The 10,080-nt window shown below is 40.1% G+C and overlaps 1 long non-coding RNA gene across 1 annotated transcript; it reads left to right on the forward strand.

Moving 5' to 3' along the window:
• The first annotated feature begins 5,463 nt into the window (after positions 1 to 5,463).
• Positions 5,464 to 7,932, forward strand: LOC141652298 (uncharacterized). Its single transcript, XR_012547116.1, has 3 exons — positions 5,464 to 5,818; positions 5,917 to 6,026; positions 7,695 to 7,932. It is a non-coding gene; the product is annotated as an uncharacterized LOC141652298 (long non-coding RNA).
• The last annotated feature ends 2,148 nt before the right edge of the window (positions 7,933 to 10,080 follow it).

A 10,080-nucleotide genomic window follows, 5' to 3' on the forward strand; every position in this document is an offset into this window, starting at 1 on the left:
GACAATACTGCAGACCACGCATTACTATCCTTCATGGATGGATATGCGGGTTATAACCAAATCAAAATGGCCATAGAAGACATGCATAAGACCGCCTTTGTCACTCAATGGGGAACCTATTGCTATACGGTCATGCCGTTCGGATTGATCAACGCCGGAGCTACATATCAACGCACCGCAACTACACTCTTGCATGACATGATGCACAAAGAAGTTGAGGTATACGTAGACGACATGATTGTCAAGTCCAAGGATAGAAAGGGGCATATTGCGAACCTTCGCAAATTTTTCGCGAGGCTACGAAAGTACAACATGAGGCTCAATCCTCAGAAGTGCGCATTCGGAGTAACGTCTGGCAAACTCCTGGGATGCGTCGTTAGCCAACGAGGTATAGAAATAGACCCTTCTAAGATCAAGGCTCTGATCGAAATGCCACAACCTCAAACAGAAAAAGAAGTCAGAGGATTCCTGGGAAAAGTGCAATATATAAGTCGATTCATATCGAAACTCACCATGATTTGCGAGCCTATCTTCAAGAAGCTCAAGAAAACGGACCACACCATATGGGATGATGATTGTCAAAAGGCATTTGACCAAATCAAAGAGATATTGGCTAAACCACCAGTGCTCATGCCACCTCAACGAGACCAACCTCTTGGTTTATATCTCACAGTAACCGAAACCGCCATGGGTGCCATGCTAGCTCAAACTGTAGGAAGTGAAGAAAGGGCTATCTACTACCTTAGTAAGAAGTTCTTGGAGTACGAGTGCAAATACTCACAACTCGAAAAGACATGCCTCGCTCTTGTGTGGGCAACGAAGAAGCTACGCCATTACATGCTTAGCTACTCCGTCAAAATATACTCCAAAATGGATCCAGTCAAATACCTCTTCGAAAAACCCGTTCTCAACGGACGCCTAGCAAGATGGACTTTGATGCTCTCAGAATTCGATCTCAAATACGTGCCTCTGAAAGTTATAAAAGGTCGCGCCGTTGTCGAATTCTTCGCAGAAAATCCCATCAATGATGCACAAACAATAGATACTTGGTCATTTCCAGACGAGGATATACTCCAAACTGATGTAGATTCCTGGGACCTTTACTTTGATGGGGCATCAAACTTAAGAGGATTTGGAATAGGAGTGTTGCTCATTTCTCCTGAAGGCGAGCATACACCAATCTCTGTCAAACTCGACTTCGAGGTGACAAATAACGCTGCAGAATACGAAGCTTGTCTAATTGGACTACAAGCGGCAGTGAGCTTAGGCATTAATAACCTCCGAGTACATGGGGATTCATCCCTGATCATCAATCAAGTTACGGGATCATGGAAAATTCGAAGTGAAAGCTTAGCACCTTATCAAGCCAGAATAGACCAAGTTGCCCAATTCTTTGATCACGCGACCTACCTACACCTACCTCGGGAAGAAAATCAATTTGCAGATGCTCTTGCAAAACTCGCATCTTTGATTAATATGCCAGATAACATGGTGGAAATGCCTTTATGCATCGCACGACGGTCAGAGCCAGCTTATGTACACCAAATCACCGATGAAGAGGAAACCGCACAGGAACCCTGGTTCCAAGCAATCCTGAATTTCAAACTCAACGGTACCTATCCACCGGATATGGACAAGAGGGGACAACGTGCTATAGGCCTACTAGCTTCCCAATACGTTCTCATGCAAGGAGAGTTATACAAAAGAACACCTCTTGGTGTAATCCTACGTTGCCTTGATCATTCACAGGCGCAGAAAGTGATGGAAGAAGTCCACGATGGAGAATGCGGTCCTCACATGAGTGGGCCCATGATGGCAAAGAAAATCACACGTTTGGGATACTATTGGACCACAATGGAATCCGATTGCATCAAATACGTGAGACATTGTCACAATTGCCAAATCTTCGGGAATGTACAACATGTCCCTCCTTCATTGCTCTATACAATGACATCTCCTTGGCCATTTTCTGCCTGGGGAATTGACATAATCGGGAAGATAACTGCAGCTGGAACAGGAGGTCACTGTTTCATCCTAGTGGCAATTGACTATTTCACCAAATGGGTAGAAGCGGCTTCCTACACTAGTCTTACGGCTAAAAACGTGGCAAAGTTCATACAAAACAACATCATCTGTCGATATGGTTGCCCACATGAGATCATTAGTGATAACGGATCACATTTCCAAGCTGAGACTGAGCAATTGCTAGCCAAGTACAAAATTAGGCATCATCACTCTTCGCCCTACAGACCACAGACTAATGGCGCGGTAGAGGCGGCAAACAAGAAAGTTGTCACGATTCTCAAGAAAATGATTGACAACTATCGAGACTGGCCAAGTAAGATACCCTTTGCTTCGTGGGGATATCGTACATCTGTTAGGACGCCCACTGGGGCTACTCCTTTCTATCTGACCTACGGCATGGAAGCTGTACAGCCAGTCGAGCTAGAGATACCATCCTTGCGTATTTTACTCGAAAGTCAAATCCCAGAAGCCGATTGGAAGAGGGATAGATATGAAGAACTCATCCTCCTGGATGAACGTAGGCTACGCGCCTTGCATAATGTCCAAACATATCAACCACGTATCAAACGAGCTTTCAACAAAAGGGTTAAGCCAAGAAACATCAAGGAAGGAGACTTAGTACTCAAATCGGTTAGACCTCTTTTACCTGTCGACCCACGAGGAAAATTCAAACCTAATTGGGCCGGACCATTTCTAGTCAAGTCCATACTTCCAGGGGGTGCGGTTAGAATCACAGACCTAGATGGGAATGAGTTTTCCAACCCAACGAACCTTGACCAACTAAAACGGTACTATGCCTAGAATAGGAACAAAAACGCGCCTCGCGTAACCCCACGTGTCGCTCTTGTGGCACTGAATAAACGGCCCCTGGCCAAGCTAAAATAAGCTAATGTCACTTTTCTCTTGCATTTTGACAAATTTGTCATCCTCATATCATCGAATAAACTAAACTGCACCTTCAGAGTAAGTAAAAAGCTCATGCTTATTTTCTAAGTTCATTACAAGCTCTTGCTTAGAACAATTATTCTTTTACATTTACTCGAACTACGCGTTGAGGGTTTGATTTCATTTTCTAAATGAATACGTAGGCAATCCTTCACAGGATACAACCCATTATTTTAAAATGTAAATAGAAGGACATTTGCATTGCATTTGGAATTCGACAAGAATAATAAATAGAAAATCGCAACGGTTTCATAACCATTTAACCTTTTTTATTTCATTCATTTTCTAATAATAATACGCTACATAATAATAAATAAAAATAGGCTAGGATTCTAAAAACCCCACCTTTTTATTACAACAATAATAATAATAATAAATAATAAATAAAGACTCGGGCTATTCTTCCATCTTCCCTTTGCCCTTGTCATTCTTGTCATACTTCTTGTCACGACCTCGAGCCGGACGCTCTTGCGCCACTTCGGACCTAATCACCAACGGTATTTCTCGAGGCCTCGACTTCCCATTCCTGTCAATCACTTTATCCACGATAGGAGAGGTCTTCGGTTTCTTCGAAGGATGAACGACTCGAAACCCGGCTTCTTCCTCTCCCTCGGTCAGATGCTTCTCTTTCTCCTTTTCCGCCTTGCGCACCTTGTAGTCAACGGGCTCGCGCTTCCTCAATCTCTCACGCTCTTCTGGAGTAGTAGCTTTCCTCCATCGCAGATAAGAATCCGACACCCATAAGGCATTAGCAGAAGAGTTCAAGAACCACATATTTCTTTGGGCCCATTTAATGGCCCACTCCCTTCGGCTCTCTGTAGTAAGCGCCACGGCGATCTGTGGGACGGTGTCAAGCTTCGGGATCGTCTGTTTTAGTCCAACCTGTCTCATCAGCCTTTCCGGGAAGATGCACACCATGAATTCCAAGCCAGGAATGCGCACGGATCGAGTAGGATCCAAAGAAGACACTCCAGTGACAGATCTGAGGTGCCACCACGGTACAATCCACCTAATCAAAGGGCCATCATCACTCTTCAGTTTGTTCTCCCAATAATTGCAGACTCGGGTGAAGTCCACCATGTAAAGCCTGGTCCTCATTGCAATTGAACGAGCATGATAAGAAGGAACATGAACTGGGGGCTCGATCAATCGAAGCCGTTCCATAAGCCAAACCTACCAAAAGCAGGTATTAGACATAAAAAAAAAACGAAAAAAAAACAAAAAAACAAAAGAAAAGAAAAAAAAGAAGAAAATGTTCTTTTACCTGCAGAATGACGGGACTTCCCAAATACGGTAGGTCGCGATTGGCTTTCCTATTATCCAAGCCCAACAGGATCTCTCCTAGACATAAACAAGTTAGGCTCTGTGACTCCATTTGCTCAACAAGGCCCAGAAGACGGGGATCACCTCTCAAGTCTTCATCAACATGCCCTTGGAAGACATACACATGCAACAAGCAAAACCCAAATGCCCTTCGCCTAGCAACATAAGAAACGGTGGGGTCGGCCCTGTTAATAAATCGGTCAATGAAGTCCAACATTCGCACTCCCTTCGAGGTCACTAGACGGTCCACCTCAAGTCTAGTCAACCCAAGCAAGTCTCTAAATTTGCTCTTGTACCCTTGCGAAGTAGAAGGAATGGCAGGCAAGTGTTCAGGGTCCCACCCACCAATAGCAGCAATTTCTTCAGGAAATGGGCAAATATCGCCTTCATGGAACGCAAAAACGTGGTAATTCGGGTCCCAATAATCAAGATAAGCATCCAAGAATGGTTTGACAACCTTGATAAGCTTCAAACTCAACAATGATCCAAGATTATAGGCGCCCATATCATATTTCTCCATGTTTGAAAATTCGTTGGTCCATTCTTTTAAGCGAATCTCCAAAGTATTCATGATGAGAGATTATTTTGAGAATTTTATGTAATAAGACGAAGAAGAGACGGAAGAATTGTGTGAATAAAAGCTCTATCAGCGTCTCTATTTATACTAATTTCTGTTTCCAAAAATCTGCCAGAACGGAACCACCTGGGAACAGGCAAAGACTCCTCTGCGCCTCTTCAAAGGGACGCGGACTCTCATGCGCGCCTCTTCCTCAGCTTGATTTCTGTGATTTTCCGCGTTGGATCTTTCCTAATTCCGTGATGAATAATTTCCTATTCCTACGGGTTATTATTTTGGTAAATACGTGGAAATTACCATATTTCGTGTTTCTTAATTCCGCGTGTAACGCCCCGTAATTTCGGACCGTTAATATATTTCGAAAATAATTTAGTAATCAAATAAAATTTGATATTAATGTATTTAAAGTAAAAATAATTCAAAGAAATATAATTTTATTATATTTTGAAGTAAAGTATTTATTTTGATAGTTTCGAAACGTTTAAAAATAGTTTAAACCGTGTAAAAATCTTTTAATTCGATTTAAGGGCATATCGGGAGGAAAATGACAATTCTATTGAAAATTGGGCAAACGATTTTGGAAATGGGTCGTATGAGTATTCAATTTTCTTGTAATCTCGTGTTTAAGAACTTTGGTCTTGTCGGAATTTGCGTTTGACAAGCGGTTCTAATTATTATCGAAACGAGTCAAAACCGACTCGTAAAATCCCGACTCAAACCCGCTCCTTCCTTTCTTCCTTTCCTTTCCCGCGGACACCTCCCCCTTCCCCTATCTTTTTTCTGATTTTTCTTTTCTTCATCTTCTTCAACCTTCTAACTTTTCCCAAAAGATAAAAAAACACCATTTTATACAATTTCAAGCTAATTTTCGACATAACTTCCTCATTTCTTGTCGGATTTTCACATAATTTATATTTCCGGAATCCTCTCGTCGAGATCTACAACCTAGTATGTTTTAATTTAAGTTTTCTTGAAGTTGTTTTAAGACGAATTTTGGCAAATTTCGGTATTTATACTTATTTATTGTGTTTTTATTGTTTATTTAGGTGAAGAATTGGAAGACGAGTTTGGGGACTCGTATATTGTCGAAGATAGCGGCTAGTTGCTTGTTAGGGTTTGGTTTTTAAGGTGCTAATTGCTCATTTTCTAGCTTAAGGTAACATATTTCGAGTTACTCGACGAATAATCGTCACATTCTTTGCTTTTTATATGTTTTTGTGATTTTTGTTTGAGTAGTAAATTTTCACATGATAAAATGGGTTGCATGCATGTCTAATGTTTGTCTTTTGTTAGTTTAAGTTAACCATTTGTATATTATTGTTTAGAACAAATTTGGATGAGTAATTATTTGATGGGACAAATCCGCGGGTTGGCTGGAACGTGTCAGTACCGGACCGAGACATTTTCCAATGTTTCCAAAAATATGACAGATTGAACGGCGTCGAAAAATTAGGTGGTTTAGCCACTTGAATCACTCAATTCGGAGTCCGTATGAGTATTTGGCGTCGTTTTACCGAAAAATTTATAGAAAAGTTACTGTTCACAGACCCGCGGTACTGTTCACAGCAGTGAAACAGGCCCGTGACGAGCCGCGGCAGGCCCGTGCTTGGCCCGGGTTGGTCCGTTGCTTGTTTCGCGGTTTTTCATGCTTTGTTCATCACTTTAGGTTCATTAATGTTATAGTTAGAATAATGTTAATGGTAAAAATTATGTTTATATTGGTAGTTGCACATGTTAGGGTAGATTATAAAATGAAATTGTAATGATTAGGCTCAAAATGAATTTTATAGCGATAATTGTAATGTTTTGATGATTGTGCCGAAAACTGAGCGTTGGTCCCTTTGACTGATTCGATGTCAGTCAATTGTGTGATTGGTCAGCCGCAATTTAACCCATACCTGTCGCAGGACTGGGGTTGCGGGTAAAAATTCGGTTGGATGAAGTTTTATATGAATTGGATAATTGGCCTTTTTCTAGTTTTAGGCCATTTATTATATTTTTATTTCACATGTGTAGTTAGTTGATTTGAGTAGCTTCTTATATTGTAGAAACGGCCCTAGATTCCCTGAAGCCTTTAATATTGTTAATATTGCTAGAAATGGTATTGGTATTAAATACTTTCTTGCAGGTTGTTGTGTTTGTCATAGATAGGTCTTTATAGTCTCTGACGAGTATATGTTCACTGCTTAATAGCCTTTGTGTTCCTGACTAGTGGATTTATATCCAAGTTGGGGCATGACCTCGTTACTTATTTTGATAGTAAGTGGTCAGCTTAAGTACTAGCCAACCCTTTGGTGGACTCCTTAGGGTACTCACTTTGTTTTAGAAAAATTGTGGGTCTTGGGTGCGGTGGTGTGTATCCGCATGTCTAGGTCTGCGCAGATTTTAGGCTAGGGTTGTGTTGTGTCTTGGCCATGTTTTATTAATATTAACCGCTGAGCCAAGATACCGGTTCGATTACCTTCCCTACCTCGTGGTATAGACTCGAGTTACAGAGTGACTATTGACGGTGCTAAGAACTTATGCATGTCTTTGATATATTGCCCTTTCTTGTATGGTGACTTTATGAACTGTAATAGGTGAGATGTAAGCCGGTTCTGATTGATAAAGTTTGGATTACTACTTGTTATATGTTTCACATGATAGTTTAAATTGGTCGAGTTTAGTATTCATATGTTTGAATACTTGGAAATTAGATTAATTATCATGTTGTTTACATGTTACACTACATGTTACATTAAATATGACGTTTCGTGGTCGGGAGGACTCAAGTTACTCCCCACCGAATTGTGGCTTTCGTGTTTGTATAAAATGCGATTGACAGGTACTTGATGCTTAGTTGGGGTTCACGGACGAGCTAGTGAGCAAGAGAACCTTGGACCTAGTTTGGCTATTTTTTTATAGTAAACCTTTAGACTTTTGGTTTTGTATATATTTTTGAAGGGACATATGTCTCCCTCTTCTATTTTGGTTTGTATCACTATATTCCCGCGTCTTTAGTTATGTATGTAAATTAGTTTGTTAGAAATTGCAGGTTATGGCACTCTCCTTCTGGAAATGTTTGTGAATGGTTTAGGAAATTTTTTGAAATTACAGGTTTTATCTAGTTGAACAAATTACAAACATATCCTGTCAGTTTTTCCGTAGAATTCACGCCTTAATTTAAGGTTAAAAATGAGGGTGTCACAGTTGGTATCAGAGCTTATTTGCTCCCGACGCACGTTTGTGCACCCCACCTAAAATCACTTGACCTTTAAATAATAAACTTGAGAGATGGGTAGGATGGGTAGAGTTAGGATTTTATGTGGTAGTCTGTTTGTGATTGCTAATTGTTAGGTTTGTTGATTGTTAGTTATTAATTTTGGTGCCGTTAAAGATTGGTTATGCCAAATGAAGAATGCTTCCACTTTCTCGATATTTCTTTCCGTATTCAGTGTATCTTACCTTAATCTTCCAATTTCGTTGTTCATTCGTCTTTCAAATTCCTCTTATCTCGCCTAGGTAACTACTCTTCAATTCTTTCTCCTGATTCATCCTTGGTTCGTTTTCTCCTTATAACAAAAGTCCATGTGGACACCTTCCTTTTATTCCGCAGGATAGTCCCCTTGTTCAAGAGAACCCGGTTTTGAGAGAATGTAACTTTGGAGGGCGTGAACGAGTTGAGAAATTGATTGTTTAAGGTTTGAGTTGTATAGGAGAATATAACTTGGGATCCTTTGGTTAGTCTTTTTAGTTGTACTTAATATGAGAGCCTAGTGAGTTGAGAAACACCTTGGGATTTAGTTCTATTGAGAGCTTGTTTGTTATAGATGTTTGAGCATGGGTACTACCTTAGCACATAAGATGGAATGAACCTAAGCTACTTCATTTGAGAGTCTCGATATTTCTTGTGGAGAATTAAAGGAATGATAGTTAGCCCTAATCCTTGTAGGCCTTGAAAGGAATACAATAGGACATTGATGTTGCTTAATGGATTGGTATTGTACTTTGGAATTAGTTAGTTTGTTAAACCTTTTAAGTTGACCAAATCTAGTATAGAGTAGCCCTTGTTGACCTTTCGAAATTTGAGGACACGTGGTTGACCTTATTAATCATATCTGGATTTGGGAATTTTGGTGGAATGTTGTTCGATGTAGTTCGTGAGTTCAAGGATGTGATTCCAATTTATGGTATCGGAGATTAGAAGTATTAAGTGGTGAGATGATGGAGTAGACAAGCTATGGTACTTGGGGATGACATAGTAAGTGAAGTTCAATGACGAGAATTGTAAAGGAGATACTTTGGGACATGGGTGGTAACAAATGAATTTGTGTGGTGAATTGATTTTGGCTCTTAGAACCAATTGAGTTGAGGAATACCTACCATTGTGGAGTCCTTGTTAGTCTTATAATTTGGTAGACTTTTGGGGCTTTGTTGAGCACCTTAGTGGTGTAACCTTATCATATCGATCATAAGCTTTGATGAGTGTTTGGTAAGCGGTAACCCTTTCATTGTGCCGCTTCTATTCTCCTTTCCTTCTCTTTAACGTTCGTTGAACCTTGTTTTTATGCCAAATTTTACGTATTTTCTTCTTGCCCGAGATATCTTCTTAACTCGAATACCTCTTATTTATGTCAACCGTTATCTTTACGGACCGACTCCTTAGTTTCCTAACTTGTCAGATTCATGCACCCTTCGGAAATGTTTTACCGTTTCTCAATTCCTTTATCACTCCTTATCTCCTTAGTATAGTTGGTACCTTATTGACCATGTTTACGGAGTTAGTGAGATGTGACTTGAGGATATAGGATTGACTAAGTAGTCGAGTTTGTGATTGGCTTCCATAATCACTTTGGAGATGAGGGTTTGATAATGTATATGTTACCGTGTGAGAAATGTTAAATGTGGGATTATTAGTTGGTTTTAGTGAGTGATATTGATTACTACTTGAGGTATGGTATGAAAGTGAAAGTAAGCTACTTTTTTGGGAGGTTTTAGCACTTGTTTTGGAAACTAAAAAGGGTAATGGTATGGTTGACACCAATTGTTAGGCTAAGGAACATAATTTCAATTTATGGTTTTAGGAACTCTGAGGTGATAAAGTGTTGTTACAATTATGACCTTGTTCCTTGAGAATTTGATGGTAAGTAAGTTTAGAATATCAAATTTGAAAGAATACTCCTTGGGGATGTTGATGACCAGAATGGATTGGTGATGTGATTTGGTATTAG

This window comes from Silene latifolia, chromosome 4, assembly GCF_048544455.1.
Source record: "Silene latifolia isolate original U9 population chromosome 4, ASM4854445v1, whole genome shotgun sequence".
In the NCBI taxonomy this organism is placed as follows: Eukaryota; Viridiplantae; Streptophyta; class Magnoliopsida; order Caryophyllales; family Caryophyllaceae; genus Silene; species Silene latifolia.